Genomic DNA, 14636 nt, shown 5'->3' on the forward strand with positions numbered 1-14636 from the left:
CTGTTTTTCCCTTTGCATCCGTTTTGTACTCTCTGGATTTTGGAGTAACCATGTATTACTTTAGACTCAAAGAAACTATAAAAGCGCTTTCTTTTTGGAGGGAAAAAAGGAAAACTTAAGATTTGAATGTGATAAAGTTAGCCTTTCTTCATATTCCCCTTGAAAATTATCCCAAGCAACTAGGGAGGGGGTTAAAAAAAACCCTGGAAATGAAAACTCTGTCTTTGGAGAAATTAGGAGATGTCTGCAACCCGAAACCAGAAAACAAGTGGAAAAAGTTCTTGAAAGATTGGACCAGGGATAGAGAGGAAGTAGAAAACACTCGTAGCTGCAGACCTCCGGAAAAGAAAACTCAGCTAGCAAATAGCACTTTCCAAGATGAGGGATACACCCTGGGGTTCAGAACCAAAATGTCTGGTTTGAAAGAGTGGAAGCGACTGCACAGCCTGGTGGCAGGAGCTTTACCAGATCCAGTTTGTTTCCAAGACGCAGAGGAGGGTGCCCTGAACGAGGACTTATACAAGTAGTGTTTGTGGGGAGCAGGCTGAGCTGTGGGGGCAGGAGGGACAGGACTCTGCTGTGAACAGCGCCCACAGCCACCTGGGTGGAGGACGAGAAGCTCAAGAATATCTCCCCCCAACCCTGAGTGCCCACATACACCAGAAAAAGAAAGTACTCCCATCCGCCTGGACGTGGCTCTGGCTCCTCTCCCAAGTGAACCTTCTTCAAATAACTAAACCAAGATAGATAAAAAAAAAAGGACCAGATCAGGATCTTGTCAAACATAATAATTTTTTTTAAATGATGAAGAAACATGAAAATAAAGAGCTGACGTTGAACAGCACTCACTAGAGAAACACTGGCACAGAACAAGTGAAAATTTGACCAAATATTTTACAAGTTAAAGAAAAAAGTCAGCTCACTGCTGTAAAGAGTTGGAGCACAAATCAGAAATACAGGAACTTTGGGAAGAGGTGGCAAGTCGGCAGGCAAAGAAATCTAAATTCAGGAATGTGAAGGAAAAAATGAAAGCCATCTAACAAATGAAGGCAGAGTTAACAGTGACAGAAGACAATGTATAGAAAATAGTGAAGTAAATAAGTGAAGTGAAAATAGTTTATAAATCTGATAGTTATGAATGAGAAGTACAGAAATTTGCTGAAGGAGGAAAAAAACAGTAGACAAAAATTTGAAAATGTAAATCATCAAAAGTGCCCAGAAAGGAGAATTTGAATCTGTAGTTTGAAAGGACGCACTGTACCCAGGAAAAATTAGCAATGAACGGCCAGCCTTGCAGTACCTCCCAGTAAAGTTCCTGAGCTTTTCATTCCAAGTCCAATGTGGGGGCTTCCCTGGTGGCTGAGCAGTAAAGAATCCACCTGCCAGTGCAGGAGACATGGGTTCGATCCCTGGTCCGGAAAGATCCCTATATACATCAGAGCAACTAAACTCATGCACCACAGATACTGAGCCTGTGCTCTAGAGCCTGGGAGCAGCAATGACTGAGCCCCTTCACCCTTGGGCCCATGCTCGGCAACGAGAGAAGCCACCACGATGAGAAGCCCACACATCGCAATTACAGAGTAGCATCCACTTGCTGCAACCAGAGACAAGCCTGTGCAGCAATCAAGAGCCAGCACAGTCAAAAAAAAAGAAAGAAAAAAATTATCTGGACAACTAGGCCAAAAGATGGACTAACATATAAAAGGGGAAAATTTGGCTGCTCCTTATAATCAATCAATCTGGGAGAAGACTGACAAAATCCTTAAGAAGGTAAGTTTGACTCAAGGATTTTATATTCACTGAAATCGTATTTTTTAAGAAGACAAGTTTTTAAATAGATGAAATTGAGAAAGACTATTCCCATGAATTCTCCTCGAGGAATCTAGTCAAAGACAAACTTCAGTCTACCAAGTGGTAACTGGAAAAACTCCAGCAAAACAACTGCTGCAAGCTCTGTTTACCTGTAGGTTGAAACAAATTTGAAAATCAGTGCAATAGAACAGAAAGTAAAGGTTATATGACCTGAAAATATGAAATTCTCTATCTAACCAAATTTGAGAGAAGGGGAAAGAAGACAGTGGTAAGTTTAGAATCTTTTCCCCTCATCTCTAATAGCTGAGGTTCAAAGGGTATTGTTTAAAGCTAACAGACAAACTAATAGAGGTGTAGGTATATTTTTTGGCCTCTAAAATCATTGCAGATGGTGATTGCAGCCATGAAATTAAAAGATGCTTACTCCTTGGAAGGAAAGTTATGACCAACCTAGATAGCATATTCAAAAGCAGAGACATTACTTTGCCAACAAAGGTTCGTCTAGTCAAGGCTATGGTTTTTCCAGTAGTCATGTATGGATGTGAGAGTTGGAGCGCCGAAAAATTGATGCTTTTGAAGTGTGGTGTTGGAGAAGCCTCTTGAGAGTCCCTTGGACTGCAAGGAGATCCAACCAGTCCATTTTGAAGGAGATCAGCCCTGGAATTTCTTTGGAAGGAATGATGCTAAAGCTGAAACTCCAGTACTTTGGCCACCTCATGCGAAGAATTGACTCATTGGAAAAGACTCTGATGCTGGGAGGGATTGGGGGCAGGAGGAGAAGGGGACAACAGAGGATGAGATGGCTGGATGGTATCACCGACTTGATGGACGTGAGTTTGAGTGAACTCTGGGAGATGGTGATGGACAGGGAGGCCTGGCGTGCTGCGATTCATGGGGTCGCAAAGAGTCAGACACGACTGAGTGACTGAACTGAACTGAAGTATATATTTGAGTACAAAGTTAAACATGCTATAGTATGATGGACTAAAATAGGATAGTGGAGGGATGGTGCAAGAGAAGAAAATACCTTAATTGCATCATTCCTCACGGGGATTCCCTCCAAAGAAAGACGTTTTCCAGCTATTAATAAAAGTAACTACTAGATTATAAACCTAAATATCAAAATATACACACGAAGGGAAATGAACGGTCTCTACAGAGGGTAACAGAACTAACTGATGAAACTAAGGCCACAGACTATCATGTCAGTAAATATAAGTGGAAATTGGAGGTCATCAATCGAGTTGCATACTCCACTGATACGGATCCCTAACAGCAGAGGCACTGCGGTGGGAGGAACACAGCCGGACACCCCAGAGAAACCACAAAACTCTCCCCCCTTGAAAGGAAAAGCTTTAAAACTCAGCGGGCTCCTAGGGTGAGAGAGGGGCGAATAGTACCAGTCAGGTGAGACCTCCTCTCTGGTCCTTCACTCCCTGCCTCCAAGCAGCAACTGGCAGGCAGGGGAGGAGGTGGGGGAGAGAAGTGACACCCCTTCCCTGGAGGCTGCTGCCCACCCTGCCGTGCTGGGGGAGAGAGCCTTCCTCAGCCAAAAACTGAAGAGCTGTTAAGCTGCTGGACTGGTGGTTTTCTTGTTAAAGTACCTAAACTCTTTTTGAAAGTTAATGCAGTTAATGCGTAACTCAGAAGTGTACAACCTGATGAATTTGGTAAATGTAATAACCAGCATCCCAATCAAGAGCTAGAACATTCCAGGAACCTATGAGGCTTCCTAGTATTCTCTTTCAGTCACCCGCTGCCTCCCGCCTGCCCCCTGCAACTACCTCCCTGCCAAAATACACTATAGATGAGTTTTGCCCGATTTGAGCTTTATGTGAATGAAGTAGGCTGACCATCTTTAGTTACTAAATTGAGGCTATATGAGTGACTCAGTCAGTTACTGGGTTGAGTGGTGTCCTCAGATTGAATGTCCACTGGAACCTCAGACTGTGACTGACTTGAAAATCGTCTGTGCAGGTGTAACTCGTTCGTTAAGGTCGTCCTGGACTATGTGCTCAGTCATTTCAGTTGTATCCAACTTTTTGTGACCCTGTGGACTGTAGCCTGTCAGGCTCCTCTGTGCATGGGATTTCCCAGGCAAGAGTACTGGAGTGGGTTGCCATGCCCTCCTCCAGGGCATCTCCCCACCCAGGGATCAAACCCAGGTCTCTTATGTCTCCTGCATTGGCAGATGGGTTTTTTAACACTAGCGCCACCTGGGACGCCCTGTACTGGATTTGGGTGGGCCCTAAATCCAGTGACCATTGTCCTGATAAAGAAGGCCTTGCCGTGGCCAAGGCAGAGATGGGAGTGACACAGCCACAGCCAAGGACTTCTGGCCACCACCAAAAGCTAGGAGAGAGCCGTGAGGTGGCTTCTCCCTCAGATCCTGCAGAAGGAACCAACCCTGCTCACGCCTTGATTTTGGACTTGCAGTCTCCTGAGCCATGAGAGAATGCCTTGCTCTTGTTTTAAGCCATCTAGTTTGGGGTCACTTGTTATGGCAGCACTAGGAAACTAACAAAATGCAACTCTAGGATGAGGATAGAAAGGGCAGATCCGGCTCTCCCACGCCCCCCACCATGGGTCCTAGCAGGTTTGGCAGGCGGGGAGGAGAGGCAGCAGTCAGGCTACTCTGCTTTGCAAAGGCTCTCGGTGAGCCGTGGCCTTCAGGCACCTGCCCTGCGCCATGATGCCCGAGAGGAAGGTCACAAAGGAGGAGCCCAAGAGGAGATCGGCCTAAACTGGCTCCTGCAAAAGTGGAAATGAAGCCAAAAAAGGCGGTGGGAAAGGATAAGTCTTCAGACAGATAAGTGCAAACAAAAGGAAAAAGAGAAGCAAAGGGAAAACAGGCGGAAGTGGCCAACCAAGAGACTGAAGAAGACTTGCTTGCAAAAAATGGAGAGACTGAACACGAGGAGAGCCCGCCTCTGATGAAGCAGAAGCCGAGTCTGACTAACGCCACACACCCGGTCCTCTCAGTGGTCCCTGTTCCCTTCTTGTTCAATCCAGAGGAATATTTTTATCAACTGTTTTGTAGATGCAGGTTTTTTAGTAGCTCTAAAAACATTTTTAAAAAGGAAGGGAAAAAAAAAAAAGGAAGGAATCCCACCTTATCCCATTTTTTTAGTGTAAATGCTATTTTTTAGAGGTTAAATCACTTGCTGGTTGCTTATTTTTTGGTACAACCAGAAAATAGCGGGATATTGAATAGGGGAGGCTTTGATTGTCTTGGGTGTCAGCTTAACATTCCGTAGATGGGGGGTAGCTTTTATATACTGTAACACAAAGCATACTGACTGGCAGCTTGGAGTCGGTGTGCACTTACTGTCTTGACCACTGTAAATCGCTTTCCTCCCCGTATCGTTTTGGGGGTAGTGTTTCCTGCAGCCAGCCACTCACGCCTTGATCTTGGCTCTCCTGGGCAGGGTTTTTGCACCCTATAACATCTTTGGTCGTGGAGGTCCAGTTTTCGTAGTTAATTCTTTAATGTGCTGTGAACTATTGACAGTTTGAGTATGTAGTGTATTTGATATTAAAATGTGAATCAGTGGGACTTAGGCTGTTACAGCGTATCAGTATTTGAACGTATTGGTACTTAATATCCTGTTAAGGAAAATTTACTCCAGATTTTAAGCTGGAAAGTCACTGGAATAACTGTTAAGAAATACAACTGCATGATTTTTTAGATTTTTGGTACGTATGTGAAGAATTGCGTACAAATTGAAATGTCTGTGTACTGATCCTCAAAACAACCAATAAAATCTCAATTATGAAAGAAAAAAAAAAAAGAGGGCAGAAAATTTTGCAAGACTTATCTTTGTTTTGGGTTTTCCTGGTGGCTCAGTGGTAAAGAACCCATCTGCCAATGCAGGAGACAAAAGAGGTGGGAGTTCGATCCCTGGAGGAAGGCATGGCAATTCACTCCAGTATTCTTGCCTGGGAAATCCCATGGATAAAGGAGCCTGGCAGGCTACAATCTGTAGGGTTGGAAAGAGTTGGTCACAACTGAACGACTGAACAACACAATTCACAGATAAAGACACAGACATTTTTTCATTTTAGGAGTAGAGGAAGTACTCTTTCCATTAACAGGTTTAAAGTGGGGAAAAGATTTAAAGTCACTTTTGGTTACCCTGCACAAGAGCCTGGCATATTCAACATACCAGTTGCAGATGCAAACTGTTGGGTCATTGGAATATCAGACTCTCCAATGTTCACCTCCAGAAGGGCCATAGATTTAAAACTTTTCCACATTTCTTTCATGCATTTCATTCAATATCAGCTCTTTCTTCTGAATCCCCTTTCCCCAAGCACATTCACCTCTGTGAGCAGATCTTCAGTGATTCCTGTGGGGCCCTGACTTCAGATCCACCACAGTTCAGATGCCCTGAAGTGATTGCTCTGCCTGACAGTGCGTAGAGCTAATCCAAGTTAAATGGCCATGAAAACAAAACCACATATTCAGACTTTTTGTTCTTTTCTGTTGAAAGTCCTTTTTCAGACTACCTATGGCATGGTAAATTAAGCTAGCCCCATCATGAATCCCACAGTGTCTTTCTCTGAAAAAGTCTTCAGTGTGCTAGGAATCTGTTTCCCAAAATCCTTCAGCCACCTGTTTACTGAAAACTGTTTGTGAAAAATTAACGTAGAATAAATGAAAGTAGCTACTTATAGAAGTGGTCTGCCATCGTTTATTTTCTGAGGCTGATTTATGAATATAACTTCATGTTTTAGATTTATTCCTTATCACTGCCATGTATGTTTGATATTTTAACACTTTTTCATTTTTAAAAAATATTTTTTATTTATTTGGCTGCACCAGGTCTTAGTTGCGGCATGTGGGATCTAGTGCCTTGATCAGGGATAGAAGCCAGGCCCTCTGTGGTTAGCGCATGTGGGAGTGCTTAGCCACTGGACCACCAGGGAAGTCCCCGCTAATACTTTCTCTGATAAGTCTTTTTATTGGGAAGGTTTTCCTACACTATTAAATCAGTATGATAAAATTCAAGTTTCATTTACTTTGATATATAAAGATATTTTGAGTGTATGTAGGTACACATTCAAAATTTGTTATTAGTCTCCAAAATATTTTTTGCTTTTATTTATTGATTTTTCACATTTTTCTACTAAGTCACATGGTCATATCCTAACATTTTTATATGAAAATTGTGCCTTTGATTGATATAGAGAAGGCTTACTTCCTGTTTTTTTATATCATGCTTTCTTTTGAGACTTCATTATGCATGCCCCAAACCAGTGCTATTTTTCACTTATTATATGTTATAATTTAATGGAAAACAATTATTCAAAAGGAGGTCAGGCCCTTTCTATGATCCCTAAACAAAACGTAGTTAACAAGAGCAGTTCAACTGGAGAGCCAGAATGCCCAAAGCAGCAGCAAGACAAGAATCTAATCAAGCAGAACTTAGTTTGACTATTGGACTAATTGAGAATATACTCACCAGTAACAAAACTAAAGATTGGATGGTTTCTTTGGAGACCTTTGAGAGTGAGATGGAATATACATTCAGCTGGAAAGATCTCACAGTGAAATTAGAAAGGAAGCAGAGTGGCTCCTCAGGAAGCCTGTCGGGAAACCTAGTCCATCTTGATTTTATTCTAACACCTGGGATTATTGTTCATCCTTTATTTTCTTAGGTATTTCCTTTAGGAACATTTATTATGGAAACATGGGGCAATATTGGGGATTTCAGTCATTTAGTAATTGAGTTCAGAATTCATTAGTTGATTCAGCAGTTATCAAGCACTCTACTTTCTTAGGTTCCAGTTTTTTTTTTAAAGTGAATAGAACTCAGAAGCCAGTTTGGTAGGGAAAAACAAGTGCATATAATCCCACTATGATGGAGATAAACCCAGGATGCCTTGGAAACGCATCGGTGTGTGACACTTCATCCAGGTGGAGGTTGGGGCCGGAGGTGTAGGTAGGGTTTCCCCTTGATAGAGTTTAGAAAGATGGGGAGGAATTAGGGGAGAAGAGGAAGAAGTCAGGAATGTGCCACACCAAATGAGTGACGTGGCCACAGCAAGAGACAGGGACTCTGAAGGAGTTCTGAGAGGCTGAGGCAGTTGGAGTCCAGGCTTTGAGCACTGCAGGAGCCTTGAATGCCATAACCGAGAGTGCAGGCCTTACCGCGGGCAGCGTGGGGCCATTGAAGGGTTTCGCACACGCTATCCATGGCTCGTATGATGCTTCATTCCTTTTGAAACTTAACATTCTGATGCTTTTGTGCTTTGGATTAATATGCTTTCCTCACCCCTCCCAGCTCCCACAATGTAGTTTATCTGTTATATTCAGGTAGTGATGATGGAAGGAAGACAGAGTTGACATTTTTGGTCTTGCTGTTCACAAGACTTTAAATGTAATAGATGTGAAATGAGCAGGAAGACATCTTGAAATGTTTTATGTTAGTTTTTTATGTATTTTCGTACATCCTGTAGAAATGTGTCATTCCCTGTATATTTTCAGGCACTTGTGAAACTTTCGGGGTATGAATTCATTTTTAGGACTTGTGTGGATGTATTCTCGTTATTAATTATTACTGAAGTGCAGAGGAAATGATATCAGCAGATGTGCAGAGCTTTTATTCGCACTGAATACACTATTCATTTAGACAAAAAGATCATTTCTCAATTCAAATCGGAATATTCTAATTTAAGGCCTAAATCAGTCGTGTCATAATCTCTATGGAAACAAAGCTTTCTACTGTGTAGTAATTGCATAAGTAACTCATTTCCCCTTGTAGATACACAAATTGTCAATGCAGATGCTTTTTCCATTTTCTCTCAAGAACTCTCTTAAAATAGAAGAGATTTTAGCCAATGACATTTGTTTATGTTTTATAAGGTTTAAAATATCTGTTCGAATTTCCTGCTTACATACATTCTTATAAAATTGTTAAAACTTAAATTCTTGATGAGCTCACTTTCTTTTCCTGGTTGGAATTCCGACACAGAGGACTGAATTATCCTTCCCAGTTCCTAGCGTATTAACATCATCCGCCTGTGCAAGACTCTCTGCAGTCGGGTTGTCTAGTTTTGCCTCGCTGATCTTCAGGCATTCTTTATATATTACGGGTATGCATCCTTTCTCAGTTATATCTTTTGCAAATACATTCTGTTACTTAACCTTTTCAGTCTCGGACTAGGGTCTTTTGATGAACAGCACTTCCTAATTAAAAAATCTAATTTATTAATCTTTTTCTTTATGGTTATTACTTTTAAAAATAATTTTTAGTTATTGTTTATTTATTTGGTCTGTGCCAGATCTGTTGCTGTGGGGGCTTTTCTGTAGTTGCAGTGAGCGGCGGCTGCTGTCTAGTTGCGGTGCGTGGGCTTCTCACTGTGGTAGCTTCTCTTGTGGAGCACAGGCTCTAGGCACGTGGTCTTCAGCAGTTGAGGCACGTGGGCTCAGTAGTTGTGGCTCCCGGGCTCTAGAGCACAGGCTCAATAGTTGTGGTGCTTGGGCTTAGTTGTTCCACGACTTGTAGGATCTGACCTGTGTCTCTTGCATTGGCAGGCAGATTCTTTACCGCTGAACCACCAGGGAAGCTTGGTTATTGCTTTTCGTGTTTAAAAATCCTTGCGTATTTCCCAAGGTTCCTCTCTTTTTTTGTTGTTTGGTTTGTCTTTGTTTGATTCTCCACTCCCTCCCTGCCTACCACAGGTGACCATTCTAATGTATTTACTGTATGTCATTTTGTTTTTATGTATTCTTAGAAAAATATGTTTTGTTATGTACTTAAGTATTGTAATTTACATAAATAATACTATATTCCAGATCTCATTCTGTTTTCTTTTTTCACTTAGCATATGCTTCTAAGATCTGCAGCATTGAACTTCCTGGCGGTCCCGTGGTTGGGACTCTGCTTCCGCGGCAGGGGGAATGGGTTCAATCCCTGGCTGGGGAACTAAGATCCTGGTGCAGCAAAATGAAAAAGGGTCTATCATATTACTGTCCCCCAGTTAGATATATCCATATCACTTGTAACTCCTTGCCACTGTATAACCCTGGACAGACATCTTTGCACATGTCCCCTAAAGATCTTTGTGAACAGACCCAAAATTCTCACCTCTGGAATGTAGGGTATGCATAGGCAGTTTTGGCTTAACCTTAATAGTTGGTTCCTGAACATCACATACTCTAAGTGAAAGTATCAAGTAGTAGTCATTTCTTACTATTTTGAATGGGAAAGATTACAATTCATTATAAGTGAACTCAAAATGCTGAATGTATTTCCTAAAGCATAGCTGAAACCGACTAAACTACCACACATAAATAACAGTCTAGCATATTAAAGTGTAAAATGCTTAAAATAACACCTTCAAATCACCAGTGGTTATTAACCAGTGGTTGCTTTGAAGGCACTAATAAGGACTGTTTGCCTGCTTCATGCAGCCCCATCACCTGTCAGAGGAAGCAGAGAGTGGGCCCAGGGAAAATGGTTCTGGGTTGGCCTCTCTGCAGCATTTCAGAGGTGCACATCCCCTTAGACACTTCCTACTTTCCAAAATGCTTATGCAGTTATGGCTACTGTCATCTAACAAGTATATTTGGATTCTAATTTGAGACTTCCTGCTTCTAGGTGCTTCCCTGGTGGCTCAGACGGTAAAGCATCTGCCTGCAATGCGGGAGACCCAGGTTTGATTCCTGGGTCGGGAAGATCCCATGGAGAAGGAAATGGCAGTCCACTCAGCACTCTTGCCTGGAAAATCCCATGGATGGAGGAGCCTGATAGGCTACAGTCCATGGGGTCGCAGAGTCGGACACAACTGAGCGACTTCACTTTCACTTTCTTTTTGAGACTTTCTGCACGTAATTTTATTCAAAATGTATTGGACTTCTGGTTTCCAGTTCTGTACATAAGGTGTTTAGAAATCAACACTCTGACCTAACAACTAAAGCTGTGTGTTAATCACTCAGTCGTGTCCAACTCTTTGCAATCCCTAGCTTGCCAGGCCCCTCTGTCCATGGAATTCCCCAGGCAAGAACACTGGAGTGGGTTGCCATTCCCTTCTTCAGGGGATCTTCCTGACCAGGGATCAAACCTGGGTCTCCTGCATTGCAGGCAGATTCTTTACCATCTGAGCCACCCAGGGAAGCTTTTAATGAGTAAAGCTGAACAGAGGCACTACATATGATGGAGAGATCAACTCTCCTAGAAGACATAACAGTTCTTAATATATATGCTCCCAGCAACAGAGCATCAGACTGCGTCAGACAAAAACCAGTGGAACTGCAAGGAGAGATAGTAGATTAACATAGTAGGGAACTTCAGCACCAATCTTTTAGAAATGGACAAATCTAGCAGGCAAAAATCTATGTAAGGACATAGTTGAACTCAATAGTATGTGCTCAGTCATGTCCAGCTCTTTGCGACTCTATGAACTACATGTAGCCTGCCAGCCTCCTCTGTCCATGGAATTTTTCCAGGCAAGAATTCTGGAGTGGGTTGCCATTTCCTTCTCCAGGGGATCTTCCTGACCCAGGGATTGAACCTGTGTCTCTTTCATTAACAGGTAGATTCTTTACCGCTGTGCCACTTGAGAAGCCCTGAACTCAATAGGACCGTCAGTCAACTGGATAAAATTGACATCTATTGACTACTTCATCCAGCAGTATCAGAATACAGGTTTTTCTTAAGCTCAGATGGAACACTTATTAGGACCACATTCTGGGCCACAGCATCTTAATAGATTTAAAAGACTAGAAATCGAACAATGTCTGGCCTCCAACCATGGTGGGATTAAACTAGAAATGAAGAACATAAAGGTAGCTGGAAAATCCCCAAATAATCAGAGATTAAATAATATACTTCTAAGTAATACACGGGTCAAACAAGAAATTTCAAGATAAATTTTCAAATATTTTGAGCTGAATGAGAATGATAATATAGTTTATCAAAATCTGTGGGCTGCAGCAAAAGCAGTGCATGGAGAAAAATTTGTGGCGTTGAATGCACATGTTGGAAAAGAAGAAAGATCTAAAGTCAGTAATCTAAACTTAGAGGAAAAGAAGAGCAAATTAAATCCAAAGTAAGCCAAAGGAAAACAATAAGAATTAGTATATTCTTTGCAGCAGAGAATGGAGAAGCTCTTTACAGTCAGCAAAAACAAGACCTGGAGCTGACTGTGGCTCAGATCATCAGCTCCTTATTGTAAAATGCAGGCTTAAATTAAAGAAAGTAGGGAAAACCACTAGACCATTCAGGTATGACCTAAATGAAATCCCTAATGATTATAGTGGAGGTGACAAATAGATTCAAGTGATGAGATATGGTAGACAGAGTGCCTGAAGAACGATAAGCGGAGGTTTGTAACATTGTACAGGAGGTGGTGACCAAAACCATCCCCGAGAAAAAGAAATACAAGAAGGCAAAGTGGTTGTCTGAGGAGGCCCTACAAATAGGTGAGGAAAGAAGAGAAGCTAAAGGCAAAAGAGAAAGGGAAAGATACACCCAGCTGAATGCAGAGTTCCAGAGAATAGCAGGGAGAGATAAGAAAGCCTTCTTAAGTGAACAATGCAGTGACAGAGAGGAAAGCAAGAGAGTGGGAAAGACTAGAGATCCCTTCAAGAAAATTGGCGATAGCCAGGGAACATTTCACACAAAGATGGGCACAATAAAGGACAGAAATGGCAAGGACCTATCAGAGGCAGAAGATATTAAGAGTTGGCAAGAACGCACAGAAGAACTATAGAAGAAAGGTCTTAATGACCCGGATAACCACGATGGTGTGGCCACTCATCTAGAGCCAGACATCCTGGAATGTGAAGTCAAGCGGGCCTTAGGAAGCGTTACTACGAACAAGGCTAGTGGAGGTGATGGAATTCCAGTTGAGCTATTTCAGATCCTAAAAGATGATGCTGTGAAAATGCTGCGTTCAATATGCTAGCAAATTGGAGAACTCAGTAGAAGCCACAGGACTGGAAGAGCCCAGTCTGGGATGAAAATCCCAGTCTCAAATAAAGGCAATGCCAGAGAATGTTCAAAATTGCACTCATTCCACATGCTAGCAAGGTAATGATCAAAATTCTTTAATCTAGGCTCCAACAGTACGTGAACTGAGAACTTCGAGATGTACAAGCTGGGTTTAGAAAGGCGGAGGAACCAGAGATCAAATTGCCAACATACATTGAATCGTAGAAAAAGCAAGGGAATTCCAAAAATATATCTACTTTTGCTTCATTCACCATGCTGAAGCCTTTGACTATGTGGATCACAACAAACTGTGTAAAATTCTTAGAGATGGGAATACCAGACTACCTTACCTACCTCCTGAGAAACCTGTATGCAGGTCAAGAGCAACAGTTAGAACCGGACATAGAACAATGGGCTGGTTCCAAATTGGGAAAGGAGTATATCGAGGCTGTATATTGTCACCCTGCTTATTTAACTTATATGCAGAGTACATCATGCAAAATGCCAGGCTGGAAGACTCACAAGCTAGAATCAAGATTGCTGGGAGACATATCAACAACCTCAGATATGCGGATGATACCACTCTAATGGCAGAAAGCAAAGAGAAACTGAAGAGCCTCTTGATGAGGGTGAAAGAGGAGAGTGAAAAAGCTGCCTTAAAACTCAACATTCAGAAAACTAAGATCATGGCATCCGGTCCCATCACTTCACGGCAAATGAATGGGGAAATAGTGACACATTTTATTTTCTGGGGCTCCAAAATCACTGCGGATGGTGACTGCAGCCATGGAATTAAAAGCCACTTGCTCCTTGGAAGAAAATCTGTGACAAACTTGGACAGCATAGTATAAAGCAGAGCTATCACTTTGCTGACAAAGGTCCCTATGGTCAAAACTTTGGTTTTTCCAGGAGTCATGTACAGGTGTGAGAGCTGGACCATAAAGAAAGCTGAGTGCTGAAGAATTGATGGCTGGAGAAGACTCTTGAGAGTCCCTTGGACAGCAAGATCAAACCAGTTAATCCTAAAGGAAATCAGTCCTGAGTATTCATTGGAAAGATTGATATTGAAGCTGAAGCTCCAGTAGTTTGATGCAATACTTTACGTGGTCAATACAATACCTGATGCGAAGAGCTGACTCTTTGGAAAAAACCCTGATGCTGGGAAAGACTGAGGGCAAGAGGGGAAGAGGGCAACAGAGGATAAGATGGTTGGATAGCATCACTGACTCAATGGACATGAATTTGAGCAAACCCCAGGAGATAGTGACGGACAGGGAAGCCTGGTGTACAGCAGTTCATGGGGTTGCAAAGAGTCGGACACAACTGAGCACCTGAACGACAAGAACTGAAATCCCAATGAAACTGAAAACAAGACATCAATAGAGAAAATGCTTGAAACCAAAAGCTGGTTCTTTGAAAAGATCAGTAAAATGTGTTAGTCTCTGTATAAGGCTAACTACAAAAGAGAAAAGATACAAATTACTAATTTCAGAAATGAAAGAGGAGACTTCACTACAGATCTCATGGAAATTGAAAGGATAGTAAAAGAATACTTTCACAGCTCTGTGTCCGCACTTAGATTACCTGGATGACATGGACCAATTCCTTGAGAAGACAGTATCTGCCAAAGCTCACATGAAAAGAAATAGATCTGAATAGACCTATCTACTGAAGAAATTGGGTCAGTAACCTTCCAAAACAGAAAGCCCCAGCCCATATCGTTTTATTGGTGAATTCTACCAAACATTTAAAAAATTTGTATTTTATATTATAGTTAATTAAGAATGTTGTTTTTTTTTTTCAGGTGTACGGCAAACTTATTAATTTATACATATACATAAACATGTATCTATTCTTTTTCAAATTCTTTTCCCATTTAGG

The 14636-nt window shown here is 41.9% G+C and overlaps 1 protein-coding gene and 1 pseudogene across 4 annotated transcripts in view; both read left to right on the forward strand.

Annotated features, from left to right (window-relative positions):
• Positions 1-14636, forward strand: part of PDE8A (phosphodiesterase 8A) — a 143360-nt gene that overhangs the window by 48601 nt on the left and 80123 nt on the right. The gene's annotated exons all lie outside the window — the stretch shown is intronic.
• Positions 3982-5319, forward strand: LOC108638509 (annotated as a pseudogene).

Source organism: Capra hircus, chromosome 21 (genome assembly GCF_001704415.2).
Source record: "Capra hircus breed San Clemente chromosome 21, ASM170441v1, whole genome shotgun sequence".
NCBI lineage: Eukaryota > Metazoa > Chordata > Mammalia > Artiodactyla > Bovidae > Capra > Capra hircus.